The sequence below is a fragment of the Prionailurus bengalensis genome, chromosome A1 (assembly GCF_016509475.1).
Source record: "Prionailurus bengalensis isolate Pbe53 chromosome A1, Fcat_Pben_1.1_paternal_pri, whole genome shotgun sequence".
Lineage (NCBI taxonomy): Eukaryota > Metazoa > Chordata > Mammalia > Carnivora > Felidae > Prionailurus > Prionailurus bengalensis.
Window position 1 is genome coordinate 97,947,229 of NC_057343.1, and position 26,081 is coordinate 97,973,309.

A 26,081-nucleotide genomic window follows, 5' to 3' on the forward strand; every position below is an offset into this window, starting at 1 on the left:
CAATACCAGACTTACTGCATTAGGCTACAATATTCAGGATGGTGTATCATCAGGGTATGGGAAGGTACAGATCAATGGAACTGAATATAGCATCAGAAACTGACCTACACATACAGTTTTCATTGACTTTTTTTTTAAAGACACTAAGGTAACTGAATGAATAAAAGATAATCTTTTCAACAAATGGTGCCAGCACAAACAATAGATATTCACATGGAAAAAGAAAATGAACCTCAACCCTTATGTCACCCTTATACAAAAATTAACTCAAAACTGAACATCAATTATAAAGGCAAAATGACAGATGTTATAAAGAAAGCACCTCCAGAAAGCAACACAGGAGAAAGAAACACAGTAGACCTACACCTTGATTTTTGTCCAGGAACTGTATCAGATTTCTGACTGTCAGCTGTAAAACAATAATTATGTATTGTTTCCAGCCACTAAATTTGTAGTAATTTTCCAGGGCAACAATTAAAAACTGATACAGGTTTCAAAAGTATTTACTTGTCTACAGTGCACCCCCACTGCCTTTCTTCTAGTCTTCATCATCTACCAGCTGGACTATAAATTGTTCTGCCTCAATCCTGCTGTCTTCCAACACTCTCTAGCACTCTGTCAGAAGAGTGAGCTTTCCAAAATGAAAATGTGATTGGAAAAGGCCATTTCACTTTTTCTACCCATCGCCACTTGGGACTCTATAAAATTCTAATCCAAACCCAGCAGGTTTTTGTTAGACAATAAAAAATAGATTTGGAAATGTACACAGAAATACAAAGGAAATCCAAAACAATTTTAAGAAAGAAAGAAAGAAAGAAAGAAAGAAAGAAAGAAAGAAAGAAAGAGGAAAGGAAGAGTTGAAAGGCTCATAATCTCTGATTTCAAGACTTTCTACAAAACCACAATAATCAAGGTAGTATGGTGTTAACATTAATGACAGACACATACATAAACAGAACAAAACAAACAGTCCAGAAACAGACTGATATACATGTGGTCCAAGTATTTTCAACAAATGAGTGACAGTAATTCAACAGAATGACAAAGCTTTTCCACAAATAGATGCTAGAAGAACTAGGTACCATATTTTTTAATAAAAACTATTTATACCATACACACACACAAAATAACTCAGATCATAAATACCAGCTCAAAATTTATCACTCAGCTAAAAAAATATAACTTCTATAAGAAAAAATTAGAGAAAATATTCATCAACTCTAGTTAGAAAAAGATTTCTTTAGTATATAAAACACACAAACCATGAGGGGAAAAAGACTGATACACTGGATTTGATTAAAACTAAAAATTTCTAGGGGTGCCTGGATGGCTCAGTCAGTTAAGCGTCCGACTCTTGATTTTGGCTCAGGCCATGATCTCACGGTTCATGACTCTGAGCCCCACATGAGGTGCTACGCTCACAGTGTAGAGCCTACTTGGAATTCTCTCTCTTCCTCTCTCTATCTGCCCCTCCCCTGCTTGTGCTCTCCCTCCCTCTCCCTCTCTCTCAAAAAATAAACTAAAAAAAAAAAAAAAAAAAATTAAAAGCTTCTGCCCTCTTCAAAACCAACATTAAGAAACGCAAAACCAAAACACAGATCAAGAGAAAACCTCTGCAACATACAAGTCTGAGAAAGGGCCTTTCTGCCTAATATATTTAAAACTACTGCAACTCAATAATAAAACAAATAATCCCCCCAAAATAGGAATAGACACTACATGAAATAAGAAATACAGGTGGCAAATGAGAACATGAAAAGATGCTTAAAATCATTAATCTCAGAGAAATGCAAATCAAAACCACAGTGGGTGGTTTCTACTCTGCCATTAGATTGGCTAAAGTTGAAAACACAAGTATTGGCAAGGATGTAGAACAGCTGAAACTCTCATACAATGTTGATGAAATAAAATGGTATAACCACTCTGGATAAGTGTTTGGTCTTTACTTATAAAGTTAAACAAAAGACAGAAATTCCACTCCTAGGTATTTACCCAAGAGAAATGAAAGCATACCAAAAAAAAAAAAAAACAACTTGTAAAAGATTGCTCAAACCAGCTTGATTATTCATCCCTTTTGCCTCCTTGGAAACAGGTACTATCAAATATCAAACATTCTTTCTCTCCAGGACACACTTGACCTCTGCTTCAACCTAATTCTTCCTACTGGCTTGTAATTGTTCCTAAGTCTCTCCTGTTGAAAAAAATAATAAACAAAACATCTAATTCCATCCAGTTTCCATCTCATTTCTCTTCCTCCCAAACTACTTAAGATAGTTTTCTACACTAACAGGACTCATTTCTTCACCTCCACTTGTCCCTTAAGGTATGCTACCTAATTTCCACCCATCATTCTTACCAAGATTAAACACTCTTATTAAAACCAATAATGAGGAGCACTTCAGTCAGTTGGGTGTCCGACCTCGGCTCAAGTCATGATCTCATGGTTTGTGAGTTCTGGCCCCACTTAGGGCTCTGTGCTGATGGCTCACAGCCTGGATGGAGCCTGTTTCCGATTCTGTATCACCCTCTCTCTCTCTCTGCCCCTCTCTGGCTCGCACTGTCTCTCAAAAATAAATAAACATTAAAAATTTTTTTTCAATAAATAAAATAATGAACACCGTGTCACTAAAACTAATGCATACTTCTCAGTTCTGATCTTAAACGATTTCATAGAAACACTCTTCTTTCGTTCCCCCAAGACACCAGACTCCCCTGTTTTTCCTATTATCTGGGTACACATTCTCTGTCTCTTTTGTGGTTCTAACCTTCTCCCCTGGCCATTAACTAGTTGAGCTCCTCAAGGCTCAACCTTACTCTTTTCACTTTATTTTCTCATTCTACATAACATCATCCATAGCCTGGTTCCACTTAGTTCCCACCTGGAAATGGCCCAAAAAGGCGTATCTCAGGCTCTAACCACTGCTTTAAATTCCAGATTGAAAATTATTACCTTAAAGAGATTCTGAATTCTCAATTTCATTTTAATGAGAACAGTTCAGAGGACACTATGAAAACATGGTTAAGTGCAAAGATTCTACATCTAATTAATAGCTTAGGATTTTTCTAAGAAACTAGCATACCTGGATGGAAACAATTTGAAAGTCTTCACTATGACATCAATTACAATATATGCTAATGAGTAAAAAAAAAAAAAAAGGTGGTATGAGCAAGCCCCAAAAGAGTGTGACCTACAGTGTAAATTACGTTGTCTTTAGTGGCACTGAAATGGTTGATAGTACTCCAGAAGTACTCCAACTACTCAGCAGGACAAGGTCAGAAGAATCAGATGGGCACCGTCATGATTCTTTCTTCGGAACAAGATTCCAGCCAGTGGGTGGAACTTTTGTAATTCAATTTCTAAAAGCAAGAATCAGGAAGGTAGGGATTTCAGAGTTCAGTCCCACTGCAGAAAATGGAAACCTAAATCAGAAATCAAGACTGGAAAAAAAAAGAAAAAGAAAAAGAAAAAGAAAAAGAAAAAGAAAAAGAAAAAGAAAAAGAAAAAGAAAAAGAAAAAGAAATCAAGGCTGAAATTCAGTCATGTACACCAAGCACTCTAAATGAGCAAAAGCACCCTACATGTGACCATGGGTTTTAGGATTCACCCTGAGTACCCAAATATCAAGCTCAAAGCATCAACTGTCCAAAGCTGATGCAAGTGGAGTGCCTTATATCCTACCATACTCTGAGCAAGAATAACTACCCGACCCCCAACAAAACAAAACAAAAACAAAAACTCAAACACCAAGACTAACGATGGAAGTTTTAGGTGCCCCTAAAACTGAGTGGATGCTCATGGATAGCAAAGACAAGACAAGAATGAAACCTCTATTCTCATTCCAGTTCTGACCTACATTTTCAAGCTTGGTAAAACACCCTGAGCCTCAGGTTCCTTGTCTATGACATGGGACCATTAATAAAACTCATTCAAACCACCTTAATGGTCTGCTAAAATGAAATTATAGAATACAAGCTAAATTATTTTCTAACTTGCAGTAATATCCGATAGAGATGCCATTTATTGTTAACGCTGAAGAATAAATATGATTGCTGAAAATAAATAAATTAGAATTGAATAACATTAACTCAGGAGTTCCAAAGGAACTCAAATGTGAAAATATCAAACTATGAGCTAAAACACACAATAGGCACAGAAAGCACTCAAGAATGTTTCACGTTAGCCATGAAAAAAAGGCTTCAAGAGTTCTCTAGAAACAACAAACCTCCGGGTAAACAAGTAAACATTTCTCATCACAGGCTGGAAAATCTTCCATATTAAGTCAGAATAATTTCTAGCATAAAAAGCAATAATATTTTCTGCGAAGGGAATTCATGCTTCCATAGTTCTTCTGGAAAACAAACATTCTGGCGCATCTGAGTCCATCAAACTGCATGCAGGTCAGATTTTTCATTTTCAAATGGAAAAAAAGAACGCAGAAATGAGTATGATAAAATCACCTAAAACAGTCTCTCTCTAAAGTGGATATAATAAAAACATATACTCCTTAGAAACATGAAAGCCAAGAAAAGATATTACATGTTAATAAAATCACATACAGTATGGCTAACATGAACAAAGAATGATTTAGCAGAACAAAAAGAACTTCTTTAACTTGCAGAAGGTGGTCTGGGACCCATAAAAGGAATTAACAGCTTTATAAAATATGTGGTGATATATGGAACGCATTATTCCAATTATTCTAGCTAAGAATAAAAATATAGGCTATTTCAGAAATATAAAATAAATGAATGATTTGTTCAGGATACTGTGATTTCTTAATTGGCATTTCAGGATTCCACTGGTAGACGCCACACATAGGCACACCAGGAGACAGTTCCAACTGTTTCCTGTCCATCACTGCCAAAGTGCCAGATATGTGCATAAAGCTCATGTCCTCCAGTCCACACCACATATGAGATGAAAACCACCAAGTGACCTCTGCCAACACCAAGTCAAACCATGACTGAATTCTTCACCAACAAAACTGTGAGCTACAGTACAATGGTGGGTGCTTTAAGATACTAAATTCTGTGAAATTCTGTTAAGCAGTGTGTCAGACGTCCCCAAAACCACCCACAGGTTCAATACTCACTAGGACTCACAGAACTCAGCTTATAGTTGAACTTAATGGCTGAGATTTATTACAGCAAAAGAACATAAAGCAAAATCAGCAAAGTGAAAGAAAAGGCACACGTGGCACAGGACAGAGGAAACCGACCACAAGCTTCCAAGACACCTCTCCTGGTGGAGTCACACAGGACGCACTTAAGTCCTCCAGCAGCGAACTGTGGCAACCTGTGTGAAGTGTCATCCGCGAGAGCAGCTCATTACAGACACGGTGCTGAGGCCTTTCCTGGAGGTCAGTCATGTAGGCGCCCTGTGCCTGCCTCAGACTAAATTCCAGACTCCGAGAGAAAAGCAGGTGTTCACTATATACCATGGTTTGCACAAAGAGTTTAAGCACAGCAAGCCACTATCATTTAGGGAAACTTTTATCTCTGTGTAGGAAACTATTTACCATTCACGTTCCCAGGTGCCAACCACTCTTGGAAGCACGTTTCTAAGAGCAGTCCTAAGCCTACTATGTGAATTGCTTTCTGTACATACAGCAAAGATGACTGGAACAAGAGCCTCACATCACTGTCAAAAACAGTGCACCAGTTGTACAAACCACTGGCCAGACCTAATCCAAAAAGGCACATCTTCTTTTTCTATGAAAAACTTAAAAAGAGGTTAAAAGGGTTCAGGGTATAAAACCAAATGTACTAAAAAATATTTCTTTTTGAAATATGCATCACTGCAAATAACTTCAGAGTAAAATTGCTACTTGAAAATTAATCCTTAAACTCAGTCTTTTACAGTGGTACATTTGAAGTCTCCTAAAGATTGACTTAGATAAGAATTTACTCTGAAAAATATATATTACACCATTTGAAAATTAATAATTTAATGGTCAGTTGCTACTGGGCAAAAACAAATAAATGTAAATGTTACAATGAATTCCTAATTAGTAAAGAACAGGAAGATAATATTTTAAATCTCACGAACCTTGTCATCAAAAATTATGATTACTATGAAAACTGGTCGTCTGATAAAAAAAAACAGAATTGCTCCAATTTTAATTACATAAATTTTTATTAAAAACATTTAGTTCAGGGGCGCCTGGGTGGCTCAGTCGGTTGAGCATCCAGTCATGACCTCACTGTTTGTGAGTTCAAGCCCCACGTCGGGCTCTGTGCTGACAGCTCAAAGGCTGGAGCCTGCTTCGGATTCCATGTCTCCCTCTCTCTCGGTCTCTCCCCTACTCATGTTCTATCTCTGTCTCTCAAAAATAAATAAACATTAAAAAAAATTTTTTTTAAAACATTTAGTTCAAAGAGGCAAAAAATTATCTTTAGCCCTCTTGCATACTTGACCTAAAAATATTTACTCAGGTACAGGAATCATGTATAAACAGGCAATCATTATTTGCAGATTCTGTATTTGGAAAATTCATCTACTTGCTAAAATTAATTTTTAAGTCCAAAATCAGTATGCTAGGTTTCACAGTCATTTGTAAACATTCTCAGGCACAGAAGAGTGAAAAATGTGAGTTGCCCAAAGCACACATTATCCCAGTTGAGGGAGAACACAGTGATGCCCTTCCTTCACGTTTTCCACTCTCATACTGTTCACATATTCTTTTCTCAGTGTATGAAGTGCCAGATTTTTTGTGTATTTTTTTGCTTTTAGTTGATTTCACTGTTTGAAAACGGCCCCCAGCATCGTACGAAAGTGCTGCCTCGCGTTCCTAAGCACAAGAAGGCTGTGATACGTGTGCTAGATAAGCTTCGTTCTGGCATGAGTTATGTGGTGCTGTTGGCCGTTGAGTTCAGTTCATCAATCAATGGTATGTATTAAATAAAGTTTCTGTAAACAAAAACACACAGAAAACAAGGTTGTGCACTGACTGACTGACAAAACTGTGACCAGAGCTTTGTAGGAAATGAATCCTGTATTTCCCCTAGGGCCAATGGACTAGTGATAATCCAGTGTTTACAGTAATTTTATAAAACCTAACTATCACAGGTATCAAGAATCAACTGTGCATATAAACTTCTTCAAGTTTAATATATATAGAGAGAAGTTGGTCCTAACCATAAACGTGCAACTCCATGAATCTTCACAAAGTGAACATGCCTCTGTAACCACTACCCAAATCAAGAAACAATATAACCAGAAACCAAAAAAACCTCACATGCCCCTTTCATTTCGCCCTCCCACTCCCTCAAAAGAAACTGATCTGTATCTTGACCTTTAAAACCATAGTTTTTCCAGTTTTAAACATTATATAAATGGAATCAGAAAGTCTTGCTTCTTGTAACAATATTATAAGACTCATTCATGTTGTTACCCATAGTTTAATTTTTATCATTGTGGAATACTCCAATGAATATGCTACAATTTATTCTATTGTTGATGAGAATTGAGGCTACTGTAATACTGTTAATATAAATATTCTTACTTTCTAGCCTACTGACTTCACACGTTTCCACTTAAATTCTACTTTTTAATGTTTATTTATTTTTGACAGAGAGAGCACAAGCACAAGCAGGGGAAGGGCAGAGAGCAAGGGAGAGAGAGAATCACAAGCAGGCTTCACACTGTCAGTGCGGAGCCTGATGTGGGGCTCGATCCCACGAACCATGACATCATGACCTGAGCCGAAATCAAGAGTCAGATGCTTCAGTGACTCGGGCACCCAGGTGCCGCTCCATTTAAATTATATTAAATGCGGGGCGCCTGGGTGGCTCAGTCGGTTGGGCGTCCAACTTCGGCTCAGGTCATGATCTTGCAGTCCATGAGTTGAGCCCCGCATCGGGCTCTGTGCTGGCAGCTCAGAGCCTGGAGCCTGTTTCAGATTCTGTGTCTCCCTCTCTCTCTGACCTTCCCCCATTCATGCTCTGTCTCTATCTCAAAAATGAATAAATGTTAAAAAAATTTTTTTAATAAAAATAAATTATATTAAATGCAAATATAAGTTACTTACTGTCATATAAACATCCCTAAATGAATAACTATAAACAGAATAATGCTATAAAACTTTGAGCAAGTTTAGCAGATATGGTATTACTCTGAAGATAATGAGGGCAAAATTGTACCAATGAACTGAATAAAGGCTACCTCAGTTTGCAGAAAAGAAAGTCTTTTAACCACCCAGGAAGCATAGTCACAATCCTGACATATAAAAAAGATAAAGTATTTTGCCTTAAGATAGACTGGACAACAGAGTTAATAGATCAAACAAAAACCAATAATTAAAAAATTCTCAGAGGGTCTCAAAATCATAATCACTACTCAAGTATTTATTCACATATATTTTATATTCCCTCAGGATATAACTATATTATAAAATATAATATGCAAATAAAATTAAATTTATAATTAGTTATATTAAAGACTATTAAAACTTGTAGTACCAGTTTATATATTTTCCAAGATACTATGTGTATATTTTGATAACCACGGTATTATCAACAACCTATGGTCTCTCTCTGAAGTGCACAATTCCAAACACTGAAAAAACAGGGGGTGAGGATTCCAAATCCACGTAAGTAAATACACTGCACCATAAGTGTGCCTGACAATCTAACATTGCCAAATGTTAAGCTATGTTTAAATACATAAATAGTGAAGCAAGAGAAAACAATCAAATTTGGAGAAAACCAGACACTAAATGGCTTCACAATCGTGACCAGTTCAGTTTTTGAACTGGATGATTTGACTTTTACTGAGAATCAAGTTAAAACAGAGACCAAAATGGGTGTGATGATTCTTTCTGTAATGCTTATTATCTTGCCTAAATCACACTTTTGATGTAATTGAAGGAAATACTATATAAACTGGAATGCATATATTGGGGTACACTATGTGAGTCTAAACAGAAATGATATATGGTATCTGATTAAGCATGACAATGGGTTGCAAGTTGTGTCTGAGACCTGTCAACATAAACTAGACAAGTGCTTTAACTGCTATAAGTGCTTTAAGATAATAAAGTAAATATTATCCCTAAAGTAAATTATCAATTCAGATCATCAAGAGAGCAAAATGACTTCATTAGGAATATTTATTTTTAACATAAGCTACACTCAAAATTAAATTAGATGGTTCACTATAATCCTATATTCTTACTAATGATTCATACTTATTTCCCTTTTATTGATTCTATGTTTTGGGCAATTTACCATGAAACATATTCTAAGAAATTGTCTACATGACTACTTACAATACCTTTTCTTACCTTATGCTGTATCAATACATATCACTGTATGCAGCGATCCTCTGAGAAACAAAATAATTCATGAAAAGATAATAATTTGACTTTATGAAGTATTGAATAGTGGAAAGCTGCAAATGTGAGACTTGAAATATCAGTTATCAAATGTTCAAAGGCAAAAAGATTTCTTTAAATGTGTCCTTTGTATTGAATAGTACCTAAAACACAGTAGGACCTCAATAAATATTTATAAGATGTAGATACATCTGTGGGAATGTATAGCTAAAATTATAAAGCACATGCATATATGACAACTATAATCCATTTATACTCAAATAAAAATCAAATCATATATCGTAAACTGCTAAGAGTACTCAGACTTCCATAAACCAAAAAAATCACATTTCCAGATAAGACTGAATACTCACAGTTAAATTTATAGTTATATCCAAACATTTATCATAATTTTTCTTCAGCATAATTATCTCAATGGATCTTATTCATACTTAGAGAACATACTGTTTATATTTAAAACGTTTCTGATCAATGTAGAGGGTAAAAACAAGAACTACAGTGTTTTCGATCACAATCACCTCTACAAGCATCCATTTGGGAAAAGTTAACCTGTTACTTTATATGGTAATCAGCATATTATTCACAGTAGACTTAAAACCTCCTAGAACTCATAAGCCTGTAATAATTCTTGAGATATCTTCTTTCGTGTATACACAATTGATTGCCGTATGGATCGCAAGATTTGGACTGCATGCAAAGATGTTAATGATATCAAAGGACCAGATGCTTTAGGCTTATAAATCATCAAAAAGTTGTTTATATCCTTTTATGCCATATAAATAAATGTTTGTATTACTCTGTGATTGTTCTATGTACTTGAAATTAAATTATATTCTTTGGGTGCATCTATACATTGTATCACATCATAATGGAAACCAGGTCTTATTACTAACTGATCTTCATTTTTAGTCATTAAATTATTACCGTGAAAATAATACATCGTAAAACTCCCACTTTTTCAGCAAAAAATTTGGTTACTAATATTCACTGTCTAAAATGATATAAACTGAAGTCAGTATTCTTACAACACAGTGGCAACAATACTGCCTAAAAGGTTTTTCTAGGAAACATAGGAGAGAAATTTTATATAACTTTGAAAACTAATTGCTACATAAATAGTAAGGATTTTAAATGTGTTTTCCTAAGTACAAAGAATATCGACAATATTTCTTTTCAAAAGATAAAGACGGAAATTATGAGAAATGGACATTGTACATCATAGTAACTAAAAATAAACAGCCTCCTAAAAACAATAGTTATAAACTATAATCTAATTGGAATAATAATCATTGTTAAGAGATTAAAAGGATTCCAATTCTACCCAGTAAAAACCCAGTAACACTTGAGGCTGGCTTTAAAATACTTTGAGAACACAAGTATGATCTGGTCCTTTGAAGCCTATCAGAATTTTCACGGAAAGCGTTAGGACCCCCAAATCTCTAGCTGACTATCTAAAGGAGATTTTTAGCAGTCTTACATGTTCTTTAAAAGCTGAGTATTATAGAGGTGCGATAGTGGCTCAGTCGGTTAAGCGTCCAGCTTCGGGTTCAGGTCATGATCTCACGGCTTGCGGGTTCCAGCCCTGCGTCTGGCCCTGTGCAGACAGCTCAAAGCCAGGAGCCTGCTTAAGATTCTGTCTCCCTCTCTCTCTGGCCCTCCCCTGCTCGCAGTCTCTGCCTCTCTCTCAAAATAAATAGACAAAATAAAAACATTTTTTTAATTAAAAAAAAGTTGAGTGTTATAAACATTAGGTACTGTCATCATGAAGACAAAATCCCATTAAAAATAAAACTGAGTTCCCCAGAAATGTAAAAAGAGTTATGTACCAAAAATGTTTAAATAAATCAATAATAATAATGATGATAGTAGAATCTCTACCATCTTTAGCATCACCATAATCTCATCTGTTAATGCATATTTGTTATTCAATCAAATGAAGTGAAAGAGCTAAACAGAAATAACTTGCCTTAAAATGCAACATTTATATTTAGATAATTTTGCATGCATATTACTATGAACAAATATGTCACAAAGAATACAGGATCAAAACCTATTTCCTTATTGAGGACTATAATCAACATCTTTTAATGCACAGCATTGGTATCTATTTTTAAATTTGGAGTTATGGCAAGAACAGGTGATTCAATTAAAAAGACATGTGAAACAATAATCAGATACCACTTCATCATGTCAGCAAAAGTTAAAATAACATAATACCCAGGGCTGTTGAGAGAATGGGACCAGAGACAATTTCATAAACTGTTACTGGAGACTGACCTGGCAGTATCTTTCAAGATATAAAATGCGCATACTTTTTGACCCAAAATCCACTTCTAGGAACCTAATAAAAATTCTCACATGTTCAGAAAGCTAATGTGTTCAGATGTTCAGTAAAATATAGTAATCACACCCTAAATGTCCAGTAAAAGGAATGGTTACATGAATCATCATACTTATGTACGTACTGACACAGAAAAAGACCCACAATATGTCACATACGGGGGAAAAAAAAAAAACACTAATTCCAGGTTAATGTGTATAATTGTGTTAGGAATAAGCATTTTTTTGCTTTTGTTTTTTTAACCAGGTAACATTAAGGTTTCTGCCTGGGTTCAGGAAAATTCTCTCCACAAAATGAGATATATAAAGAGATAGTGATTTAAAGACATACCTAAATCTCTACCGAATTTGTAAGCAGTGGCAAGTTGAAAAAAAAGAGAAGCAAAAACAGAACAAACAGACATGCAGACATGCACAAAGAAAGAGAGAGACAGAGGGAGAAAGAACTATGTCAAAAGAACTAGAAGTATGCGTAGAAAGAACAGAATTACTGAACATTCAATTTTACTTAATTTTTTTTAATGTTTATTCATTGTGAGAGACATGAGAGACATGAGAGAGACATGTGAGAGACAGAGAGTTCATGCACATGCATGCAGGGGAGAGGCAGAGAGAAAGAATACCAAGCAGGTATCCTGCTGCCAGCACAGAGCCTGATGCAGGGCTTGATCCCATGATCCGTTAGATCAGAACCTGGGTCAAAATCGAGTCAGACACTCAACTGATTCAGCCACCCAGGCACCCTTTATTCATTTATTTATTTTAATATTTTCTTTTTAAGTAATCTCCACACCCAACATGGTACCTGAACTCACAACCCAGAGATCAAGAATCAAATGTTCTACTGACTGAGCCAGCCAGGCGCCCTTAAACAACCAATTTTGAATAGCTCACCTCATCACAACCTTCTATAAGCCCCATGACTTCATCTAACTCAACATTCGTTAGTCTATTCTACACACACATGAATGTTCTGTTTGAATGATGTGGGGTAACTAGTAGGAAAGGCGTAACCTTCCCCATCTGGATAGACACAAGGCTCATCCACAGAATATAACAGTAGGAATACACGCAAGAGGTGATTATAACATTTTTGCAGAAAACTTCCGCAGCATATTTGATACAGAACATGAGACAATTTTACTTAAACTTCAAAAGACAAAGTATCCTCTATTAATAGCTACATTATATACTTGTGTGTGTGTATGTTTATATGTGTCTATGAATGTATGTTATATATTTATGTATATAAAACATTAGTTATCCCTATTTGATTTGTTAAAATAAATTTTCTTTTTTATCTCACACTATTAATATTTCAATTTCTCAGCCTTGCTCCTTCCTCCAAGCGACAGTAACTACTGCAATTTCTGGTTTATCTCTGAGAACACGAGCCCTCCTAATTAGCAACTGTTAGTGAAAGGAATCTCAGAAAGATAAGAAGAGATGCTAAGGCTCTTTATCGCATAGCTGCAGGGGGCAGAACTTTCTGAGTCAAAGGGTCTGTCCCAATAACACGCAGAACGAAAGCATTCACAAGAACACAGGTCTAGTACACAGGATGTCTGTTAAGTTACAACTGTAATCATGCTGCTCTATTTTCTATGATAAACAAATGTTTACTTGTAACAAAAGAGTCTCTCAAGTCATCTGGATTCGAAGAATCCTAGCATGTCCTGTGACTCTAGCCTTTATCTAACAAATCTGTTTTTTTAATTGGTTGCCTTGCTTGATAAGTGATTGGCCCGGTAAAAGAATTTTTAACTCTCGTTTCTATTTCTGAAGATTTATATACTTGTAACATAGTTTTGTTAACCACAAACAATCTGAAACTTTATCTCTTTCCATCCACCATGCATAAAGGTAACATAAGCTAACTTATCTGGTAGATTTTTTTATCTTTAAAATCACGTACATGTATTTTAAAATGTATTACTTGTATTTCATCAAAATTAAGAAATTTTGTACTTCCAAAGAGAGTCTATACTAAGAGGATGAAAAGACTTGTCACAGACTAGGAGGAAATATTTTCAAATTACATATTCTGGGACGGGTACCCAGAATACATAAAGAGCTGCCAGACTCAGGGGCACCTGGGTGGCTCAGTCGGTTGAGCGTCCAAATTCGGCTCAGGTCATGGTCTCACAGTTCACAAGTTTGAGCCCCGTGCGGGCTCTGTGGTGACAGCTCAGAGCCTGAAGCCTGCTTCAGGTTCTGTGTTTCCATCTCTCTCTCTGCCCCTCCCCCTGCTCATGCTCTGTCTCTCTCTTTGTCAAAAATAATTTTAAAAAACATTTAAAAACAATTTAAAAAAAAAAAAAAAGAACTGTCAGACTCGAGGACCTGCAGCGGGATGGGGTAAGAAAAAAGAACTCTCAGACTCATTAATAAGAAAACAAAGAAGCTAATTTTAAAATGGGCAGAAGATCTGAAGTACACTTTACCAAAGATGACAGATGGCAAACAAGCACGTGAAAAGACGCCTAGCATCAGCAATAATTAGGTAAATGCGAATTTAGCCAATTTAGGGTAGATATCCCTATACAATTAGTATAATGGCTAAAATTTAAAAGACTGCCTTTGTCAGGGTGCCTGGGTGGCTCATGTGGTTAAGGGCCTGACTTTCAGCTTAGGTCATGATCTCACGACTGGTGAGTTCGAGCCCCACATCAGGCTCTGTGCTGACAGCTTGGAGTCTGGAGCCTGCTTCGGATTCTGTGCCTCCCTAGCTCTCTGCCCCTCCCCCCACTCATGCCTTCCCCCCCCCCAAAAATAAACATTAAAAAAAATTTTAAGAAATAAAGATTGCCAAGTTTTATTTATTTTTGAAAGGGCATGAGTTGGGGAGAGGCACAGAGAGAAGGAGACACAGAATCTGAAGCAGGCTCCAGATGCAAGGCTCGAACTCACAGACCGTGAGATCATGACCTGAGCTCAAGTGAGATGCTTAACCGACTGAGCCACCCAGGCGCCCCGATACAACCATTTTAGAAAACAGTCTGGCAGTTTTCCAAAGTTGCCAAAAAAAATTTTTTTAAGTTTAACATCACCTATCATATGAATCCAAGCATTCCATTACTAGGTGAACAACAACAACAACAAAAAAAACCATACATCCATACAAAGATCTGTAATGAATGTGCACAGCCACTTTACTTGTAACAGCCCAAACCTGAAAACGGCCCATCAACAGATGCCTGCATAAACAAAGTGTAGTGTATCCACATAATAAAAAAGAATGGAGCTCTGGTAGACGCCAACAAGAATGAGTGGCGAAATGGTTATGCCAAGTGAAAGATGTCATACCAAAAAATGATTATGAATGTATAATTATATTTGTATAAATTGGTAGGAAATGCAAACTAACTGACAGTGGCAGAAAGATCACTGGCTGTCTGGGGATGGGAGCAGAGGGAGATAAAGGAAGATAAAGCTTGAGAAAATTTGGTAGGTGATGGATATATGTTTATTACCTTCATTGTGATGATTTCACAGGTGCATACTATGCCAAAATTTAGCAAACTGGACACTTTAAACATGGGCAGTTTATTGCATGAGAGTTACAAAATAAAATTTAAAGGGGATTTATACATTTGCAAAATAAATACAAGGCAATGATACATGAAATTGTTAAGAGGCTTCATGGAAAGAAAGGTAACTACGTGCTGACTATTCTTAGAGGCATCTATTCACCACAAGGATCCCAACAAGGAACCTGTAGTGATGATGGGTTTATTGAGCTGCTAAGGACAAGTAAAAGGTACCAGAATAGACCAATGCACTATGCTGAAGGCAGGTTAATGCAAATGATAAAGGACAATTCAAAAAACTACCATTGCAGATTATGTACCTACTGTACTCTGACAGAGCGCAAAAAGAGAACGTGAAAAGGAAAATCAAGGACAGGGAGATGGAAAGTGAACTTCCACAGCATGCTCTCCTTTGGTATCTACAGAAGATACCATAACAAATCTTCACAGAAAGTTGTCTTGCTATACATATTTCTAATGTTTTCACATGTTTTATTTTTAGAGTTGGGGAGTAGAGACAGGAGTAAGGGGGTGGGCGGTGAGGGAGGCAGAGAAAGAGAGAGAGAGTACAAGAGAGAGAGAATGCTAAGTAGGCTCCACACTGTCTGCAAGGAGCCCAATGCAGGGCTCAATCCCACAACCCTGACAAGACCTGAGTCAAAATCAAGAGTCAGATGCTAAACCAACTGAGCCACCCAAGCACCCATTGCTTTGTATGTATTTCTAAAAGATCAACAAGAAACTCCTGAGGAATAAAAATTCCAATTTCTGGGGGCGCCTGGGTGGCGCAGTCGGTTGAGCGTCCGACTTCAGCCAGGTCACGATCTCGCGGTCCGTGAGTTCGAGCCCCGCGTCAGGCTCTGGGCGGATGGCTCGGAGCCTGGAGCCTGTTTCCGATTCTGTGTCTCCCTCTCTCTCTGCCCCTCCCCCGTTCATGCTCTGTCTCTCTCTGTCCCAAAAATAAATAAACGTTGAAAAAAAAATTTAAAAAAAAAAAAAAAAAAATTCCAATTTCTGTTATTACTGAACGACTGTTTTTCCCATTCCTGATAAATGACTTTACAATAAAAACTCTCATTGTTAATGTAAGAATTCATAAGGAAAATGTATCTATTGTGTCTACAACTATAAATATTTAAGATTTCATATAACCTGTTATTTTCAGTTTTCAGGTAACCCCAGGCAATGATGTTTTTCCATTAATGCAAAATAAAGTGAGACTTAGTATATTCTTCAATGGATTGTCATCATATATTCATTTCAAATAAGAAGTTTTCTAAGTTAGATACACATTTTTAAGGGCATTTGCTTCTTCTAATGACTTCCATCCTATACCACATACTGCATCTTATGTACTCAAATGTCCAAATTATCAACGAAACTATCTTCAATGTAATAACATTTTGTGAAGAATGGTAATAACTCTGCTTCAATTTTTCTTAATCCCCAAAGCCATACACCAAGTTTTAAGATACTACTCCTAGGGACATTAAGACTGCACGGGAATGCAAGCTGGGTGCAGCCACTCTGGAAAACAGTATGGAGGGTCCTCAAAAAACTAAAAATAGAACTACCCTACGACCCAGCAACTGTAGTACTAGGCATTTATCCAGGGGATACAGGTGTGCTGTTGCAAAGGGACACATGCACCCCCATGTTTAGAGCAGCACTATCAACGATAGCCAAAGTATGGAAAGAGCCCAAATGTCCATTGATGGATGAATGGATAAAAAAGATGTGGTATATATATATACAATAAAGTATTACTCAGCAATCAAAAAGAATGAAATCTTGCCATTTGCAACCACACGGATGGAACCGGAGGGTATGATGCTAAGTGAAATTAGTCAGAGAGGGGCGCCTGGGTGGCGCAGTCGGTTAAGCGTCCAACTTCAGCCAGGTCACAATCTCGCGGTCCGTGAGTTCGAGCCCCGCGTCGGGCTCTGGGCTGATGGCTCAGAGCCTGGAGCCTGTTTCCGATTCTGTGTCTCCCTCTCTCTCTGCCCCTCCCGCGTTCATGCTCTGTCTCTCTCTGTCCCAAAAATAAATAAACGTTGAAAAAAAAATTTAAAAAAAAAAAAAAAAAAAGAAATTAGTCAGAGAAAGACAAACATCATATGACTTCACTCAGATGAGGACTTTAAGAGACAAAACAGATGAACATAAGCGAAGGGAAACAAAAATAATATAAAAACAGGGAGGGGGACAAAACAGAAGAGACTCATAAATATGGAGAACAAACTGAGGGTTATGAGAGGGGCTCTGGGAGGGGGGATGGGCTAAATGGGTAAGGGGCACTAAGGAATCTACTCCTGAAATCATTGTTGCACTATATGCTAACTAATTTGGATGTAAATTTAAAAAAATTTAAAATAAAATTTAAAAAAAATTTTTAATAAAAAAATTTTAAAAATCTACGGAGACAACAAATAGAGCAGTGAGTTGCCTGCATTGGGGAACAGGGGAAATGGGAAAGTGACTGCTAAGGGATACAGAGCTTGTCGGGGGAAGGAACCCCAGAACATGAAAACACTGTGGAGTATGACAGTGGTGACAGGCATACAACTCTAAATGTGTGCTAAAGTCCACTGGATTGTACGCTGTGAAGGGCTAAGTTTAAAGGCTGTGAATTATCTCAGTGGAAAAATACCTAGTACAGCAGTGCTTCTCACACTTTAACGTGCACCAGAATTATCTGGGTAGCTTATTAAAATGAGGATTCTGAGTCATGCGCAAGTGGGAGCTTCTATTCTGCATTTCCCACAAATCCCCACTGACGCCCGTGCTGCTGGCCCATGAAGTGCACTGTGACAAGGAAGGAGGAGCACACCTTGCACCACCTGCTGCTGTACACGTCTACCTCACTTAGTTTACCTGAGAACTGCAAGGTCTTCAATTTAGTTAGGCACCAAGTCAGACCAAATGATCTGTGACACAAAATCATAAATTTAGGTCAATTTTAAAAGAAATGCAATCCAAATTTCTATTAATTAGCATATTCTAGGGCTAGCCTGATATATACTGAGTTACAGTGCAGGAGAAGCAGATCACACGCCTGGTTCTTCCCCATAACGGGCTGCAACTTCCAAGGACTCATTTTTTGACTGGCTTGTAGCTTCCTCCTTTGTGAAACACTTAAAGATTTACAAATCTTTAAGATTCCTTCCGGTTCCAAATTTACATTATTAGCTGCCAAGGGATTTGAGAATTTCTCCCAGGAAGACAAGTAAGTTCACAGTTAAGAACTTAATGAGGAACAGACAGAAGCAGGGAGGCAAGGAATTTCATACAAAGATTTCTTTTTTTTTTTAATTTGTTTTCTTTTTTTAAGTAAGCTCTAGGCTCAACATGGGGCTTAAACTCATGACCCCAAGATCAAGAGTTGCATGCTGTACCAGCTAAGCCACCCTGGGGAATCCCAAGCAGGCTCCACGCTGTCAGCACAGAGCCCAATGCAGCGCTCAAACTCACGAACAATGAGATCATGACCTGAGCTGAAATCAAGAGTCAGACACGTAACAGACTAAGCTACTCAGGAGCCCCTCTGATAATTTTCTTTAAATTACCCTTTTACATATAGCAAGATCACAGTTCCTGGGAATTCACATTCCATTACCTGGAATCACACAACCAATAGAAGCATGTTAACTCAAGTTCTATATGTAAATATAATGCATTTTACAACGCTGGAGACAAGCCTCAGGGTCCATGTGTACCCAAACACCCCAAAACATGAGCCGGAAGAGACCCAGAGGTATGGATATAGTCTGTCATCAAAATTACGAATGATATGCAAAGATCAAAAAAATTAATCACTGACATAATAAACCACCGGCATTCTGCATTTAACATTCAACTCTTCTTACTATGCCCCAAGGATACTGAAGTTTCATGACATGAAATACTTACTGTGCTAAGGCACTAATTTAAAGCACATTTATTGGAAGATACGCTACAAAAGTCACTTAACAAACAGTAAGTAAAACAGGCTATTCAAAATCTAGGTCTCAAGGAGGCTGTCATGTGCCCTAGTTTTTGAGAATCTTTTACACATTACTCTGTGAAATTAAAAAAAAAAAAAAAAAAAGGCTGTTTCTTTTGAAAAGGAAAAGGGTATTAAAAAGTAAGCCTACTCCCAATGCTGGTGCTGGTGACAGAAGTAAAGAAAACTGAAATTTTGGATAAAATTAAAAAGATAACCTGAAGGGGTGCCTGGGTGGCTCGGTTGGTTAAGCGCCGGATTCTTGGTTTCAGTTCACGTCATGATCTCAGGGTTTCATGAGTTCAAGCCCCGTGTCAGACTCTGTGCTGACAGTGTGGAGCCTGCTTAGGTTTCTGTCTCTCCATCTCTCTCGGCCCCTCTCTCACTCGTACTGTCTCTGTCTCTCTCAAACAAATAAACTTAAAAAAAAAATTTTAAGATAATCTGAAGAAAACAAAGACCCAAAAATTTTAAAAGGTATCTGCAAGCCCATGTTCCCTGCAGCATTATTTACGATAACCATGATAGGGAAACAACTTCAGTGTCTATAGATGAATAAATCCATAAGGAAAATACGGTATGTACATATACATGCACATATATATATACACACATACACGTATACATATATACACATATATATACATATACATACACACACACACACACACACACACACACACATACACGCACACACATACACGCACATAATGGATATCATTCAGCCATTAAAAAAAAGAAATCTTGGAGCACCTGGGAGATCAGTCATTAAGTGTCCAACTTCAGCTAGATCATGATCTTGTGGTTTGGTGCGTTCAAGCTCCTTCTAAGGCTCTGTGCTTGACAGCGTGGAGCCTGCTTTGCATTCTGTGTCTCCCTCTCTCTCTCTGCCCCTCCCCGGCTCACACTCTGTCTTCCTCCCTCAAAAATAAACATTAAAAAAAAATTTTTTTTTTTTTTTTAAGAAAATCTCATCCTTTGAAACAACACGGATGGACCTTGAGGGCATGAGGCTAAGTGAAATAAGTCAGGCAAATAAAGACAATAACCTCACTTATATGTGGAATCTAAAATAAATTCATTTTAAAAAATGAGCTCCAGACACAGAGAAGAGATCTGGGGTTGCCAGAGGTGAAGGATGGAGGGGAGATGAAATGGGCGAGTGGGATCAAAAGGTACAAGCTTCCAGTTATAAAATAAGTAAGTCACGGTGATGGCAGCTACACTTAATAATACTGTATTGTACATTTGAAAGTTGCTAAGAGAATACATCTTAAAAGTTCTCATCACAAGAAAAAAAATTTTGTAACTATGTTGACAGATGTTAACTAGACTTAGATCATTTTACAATAAATACAAATATCAAAGCATTATGTTGTACAGCTGAAACTAATATATTACATTATCAATTATATCTCAGTAAAAAAATAACAGGATAATGATGACTCTGAATTTGGCAAGAGATTAGATATATAACATAAACCAGTTTATAATAGGTCCATGTAGACACAAGAAACAGTTTTCATGAAAACGTTTTAGTCCCTGAGTGGTCCCAACAGTGCTCTGCTTATCAAATGAGAAATTCAGCGCTAGTGAAGTTTTAAGGCTGGAGAGCAAGAATATGCAAATAACTCACTGGAAATAAGTTTATGAAAAAGGCTGGGAGCCTCCGCAAACATTTCCATCTTCACCTTGGATTTATTCATAGCCAATGTCAAGAATCTCCTGTGTAAAATTCCTCTGAGGGAAGAGATTCACTGCCAAATGGTCTGGATATATTAGAAACACAGATTAAAATTAAGAGACTAATTTAATGGCAGAATACTACAATTCTTTCAGTCCTCAAATAGGTAACTATGAAGTTTACATATGGTTATTTTATTTGGGGGGAAAAAACTGTGTATTTTTTATGTAAAGAAAGCAATACTTTGGACTTTAATTCTATTTTTTTTCTTTCTGCCATTTTTTCTTATGCACTTACAACAAAATTTTTATACTACTACAGAAACTGAATGGATCAGCTAAACTAAGAGTAACTGTGAAGACAAATTTATCCAAAAAGCAGGTAAGTGGAAAATAAGTGTACTGATGGTGTGGTTAAAAAAAAAAAAAAAATTTGACAAATTACATTTAGAAATAAAATCTAATCAACTTATGTTATTTATAGATTGGGAAACCTAGGCAAGAACTAAAGTTTCATGTCATATTTTACATTTTTGTTTTTCCCTTGCCGAACAAGACCACAAGAAAGAATTATGAAAATATTTCTATACAGTACTAATTTTGAATGAATAAGAAATATCTATAAACAAACATACTTTCATAAGTAAACAACTGATGTATAATAGTCTGGTTATCTATAAATTTTTTGTCTGCCCATCCATGCCTTTAAATAGTCCTGATAACAACATCCCAAGTCCTTGAAGAAATTTCCAGATTCATGTGGTCCTGCTGTCAACAGTGGTACCACCATTCACCCCTACATCAACAGTAGGGGGATTCTGGTCTGGGGAAGAGAAATCACCTCTCTGTTAAGATAAATAAAGCCAAGGGGAGACCAATCTGCTGCTTTCCACAGACGTCTTTCAGCAGCAGGGAGGAAGTCCATTCTGTGTAAGAGATAATTCAAGCTAACACAAAAGGAAACAAACCTCCAAAACAGAGAGCTGCTTGAGAACCAGATCTAGGCAAGTAGGAAGCTGCAACTACCCATTCTGAACTTCCCCATTACATGACCTGTATACTTTGCTTTTTTGTTTGAGTTAGAGATGGACTTCTGTCATTAATTACTCATGAATGATGCATGTTACCTATAGCTTAAGTGTATTCACTTATTAAAGCAGGGCCACTGGGAAAGTCTATTGTGTAATAAAATTGTTTTCCAGAAAAGCTGGGGAACAGTTACTAATTAAATAAAAATCATTACATATGAATGGGAAATTTTTCAAGAATGGGAAAATACATTAAAAATAAGCAATTTAGTGTTACAGAAGGTAGTTCAGAACTTATTACCAAACCACTATAATTATCAGTATCACTTTATAGATGTCTAAAGATATTTCCATTTTAAAAAATCAATCCCATTGGGACACCTGGGTGGCTCAGTCAGTTGAGCATCCAACTTCAGCTCAGATCATGATCTCACAGTCTGTGAGTTCAAGCCCCATGTCGGGCTCTGTGCTGACAGCTGACAGCTCAGAGCCTGGAGCCTGTTTCAGATTTTATGTCTCCCTCTCTCTACCCCTTCCCTGCTCATGCTCTGTCGCTCTCTGCCTCTCAGAAATGAATAAACGTTAAAAAAAATTTTTTTTAATCAATCCCTTTTTCATCTCAACTTACCTATCCATCTGTGTATATGTATGTGTATGTATACAGATAAAAATCTTTTTTTTTTTTTCAGAAAGAGTAAATGTACATATTTCACTGGTTTTTGCAACAACTTCCAGAAACATATTTTGTCAAACCAACCCACACTCATGTTTGGGCTGGGTATTGTATGACACTCTAAAAAGCCATATGTATTATTACTCCTAAGATGACCCACACTTCCCATGTCTATTAAGATGAAACTATCTCAAAATATACACATTTTTGTAAATTGTGTTGGGCTTTAAATTACTGTTTTTTTTATTTCGGGCCAAAAAAAAAAAAATATTTAGGAAAAGACATTCTTGCTAGAACTAGCAACATTTCAATTTCAAAAAGTAAATTTAGATATCTATTCCTTACTCTCAAAGGGCTCAGAAAAGTATAAAATACACAGAGAGAGACTGATAAGGCAAATAATGCATAATGTTAAAACTTCAGGGCATTTGAGGGATGTCTGTATTATTCCTGGATAATACAGGATGTTTTCTGGACATCTGAACCTCTTTCAACATAAAGGTTAAATTATGATTTTTATAAATACATTTATTTTCTCTTTTGTGAACTTTGTTTTCATATGTATGGCCTTTTTTTTTTTTTAAGATTTTCACCTTCACCTTATTCATTTGTAAGAAATCTAAGCTTATGAAGCTTTTATTGGATTCACAGTTTTCCAGAAAACCATCTGCCTTTCACTTTAGTTTAAGGTGGTATTCTCCCCCGTGTACTCAAATCTATTTAATGTTTCTTTTAAGCATTTTATTTTATCTGATGGTTGTAATATATCCTTTTCAAGGGTAAACAAATATCCACCTATATTTGCTTCTGGTTTGGGAAAACATGAAAAGGAAAAAGTGATAAAAAACATACAGCACAGTCAGACTGAGGAAACTATTTAATTTACCTATTTCCTTATCCGCTACTCAATTTAAAGAAGAAAACAGGTTTGGTAAATAATAAATTTTAAAATATCTTTTAATCTTTTTACGGTGACTTTGTAGTTTATTTCTATGGCATTCACGTAGCTACCACAAAATGAAAGATGAGAGACACAGACATACCATAAGCATGCAGAAAAGGAAAAACAATTCAAATATTTTCACTAAGACATTTTACAGATACAAGACTTTCATTAAACTTTCCTTGTATATTGGGCAATATCTAATTGTAATATGAACACAAATTTTGCTAAAATGTGACACAACCTAACAGCAACCATGCCTTTAGGAGTTGGTTCTTGTGGAACACAGAACACTTAAGAAACCAGATAAACCTACAGAAGCTATCCTAGGTAAGTATCCTCGATGGAAGCTTCCCTTTTAGAAGCATCATGGCACTTTGGATAAGACCACAGTCTTTGGCTCGAAACTAGATGGGTTGAAATTGCTCTGCTGTGAAACAGTTATGTGATCTAATACAAACTATTTAAGACATCTGCACCTCAGTTTCCTCACATGTTACCTAAGACAGTAACAATCCTTTGAGGAAGATTTAAACAAGTTAATACATGGAAAACACCTGGAATTGGGACTGGCCCATTCAAAGCACTCAACACATTAGCTATTTTTTTGAACTATTTTTGCATAGTTGAGTCTCATTTAAAAACCGTACCTGCATTTTAACCAAAGGGAATGAAAACTACAAAGAATTTGAGATTAGATTGTCAGCATCTATTATTATTATCTTAGAATAAAATAATCTATTAAAATCTATATTATTTTTCACTAAGTGCATGTCTTGTTATATATACAACAGAGCAGATAAATACACAAAACTACAGGAAAGGTAGAGATAACTTCATTTAAAAGACTGAACGGAAGCTTCTCATACACCTTGTTCAGTATCAAACACCCATAGATGACAAAAACAAAAGTATAAAGAAAAATGCAAATAACAAATCTTAAAAAGGGAAATATTTTCATCATTTGAAAATGTGAATTTTTTATCATCACAGAAAAGATACAAAAAATTGCCATGTACTAACCCACATAGAAATCATAAACATATTCAAAATATTGCAGGCAACCTTCTTTTATCACAATCTAACAAAATAAGAAATAAAAATAAAATAGGGACAAAAGTGTTGTTAATGCATGAGAATTAAGAAGTCATTGATAATCCATGGGTAGAAAGAAATCAACACAAATTACAAATTATATCAATGCTATAAACACAAACATACATCAACCCCAAACTATAGGATACAATGAATGTTACACTAAGAAGAAATATGGCAGCCTTCTCTCCCTTTATTATTAAAGAAGGAACTCACCTTAGTAAAGGAACATAGTACACAGTAAAACCTTACAAAAACAGAACAAGCTGGAAAAGATGAAAGAAAGTGATCAAGATAAAAGTACAAATGAAGGAAATAAGAATGAAGTATAACAGCCATCAAAATAGTCTGAAGGCTAATACTTTTAAAAGCTAAATAAAAAGGTAGAAACATCTTTTGAACATGCTCATGGGGAGAAAAAGTGAGAGTATATGATTAGAAAGGAGAAAGGACATATTCAGAATAAATTAAAATAAGTATTTAAGAATACATTCAGGTATATATCAGGCAATTTGTTAACTCAGGTGAAAAAGAAATAATTCCCCCCAAAAAAGATAAAAGTTATTTAAAAAGTGAACCAAATAGAAGAAGAAAGTTTGAATAATTTCCATAAGAGTTTGAAAGAAGAGTTTAAAAGTTATTATGTTTAAAAAGACCAGGACCAGGGGGTTTCACCTATAAGTTCCATCTAATTTTTAAGAAGCAAGGCATTCCAATATTATTCAAACTATTCTAGGCCATGGAAAAATATTAAAATCTCTCCTATTCATTTGGTAAAGTTAAGATTATCTTCATAACCAAATCTGATAATAAAAGTACAAAAAATATACAAATTATAATTCAATGCTATATTTTTTTTTTTTACTTTTTTTAATGTTTATTTTTTAGAGAGAGGGAAAGACAGAGCACCATCAGGGGAGGGGCAAAGAGAGAGGGAGACACAGAATCTGAAGCAGGCTCTAAGCTGTCAGTACAGAGCCAGATGCAGGGCTCGAGCTCAAGAACTGCAAGATCATGACCTGAGCGGAAGTCACACACTTAACTGCACTTAACTGACTGAGCCACCCGGGCAGTCCAAACGGCATTTAATAAAATATAAGATTTGGCCATCTATCAAAAGGATAATATATATGATCAAGTGGACTTCATTCCAAGAACAAAAGAATGGCTCAATACAAGATATGTATCATCATCAACAAATTGAGGGATAAACTAATTAAAATAATAAATGAAAATTCAGTCATTCCTAACAAGAAGAGGGTATTTAGTTACCAAATAGAAGTATTTAAACATAACACTTAACAAAAACATTAATTCACATAGAAATAATTAGTCCTTACACTTCACTGGTTAAATGTCTGAGATACTCTTAATATAGTCAAATACCTTAACTATGGTGAAGTTTGGTGGTAAGAATAGAGAAAGATGAACAAATTTCAAATTTTCCACATATATATATATCAAACACACAC

At 36.1% G+C, this 26,081-nt stretch overlaps 1 protein-coding gene across 1 annotated transcript in view; it reads right to left on the reverse strand.

Moving 5' to 3' along the window:
- The window catches only part of DTWD2 (DTW domain containing 2), a 104,578-nt gene that overhangs the window by 46,718 nt on the left and 31,779 nt on the right, over positions 1-26,081 (reverse strand). The window lies entirely within an intron of this gene.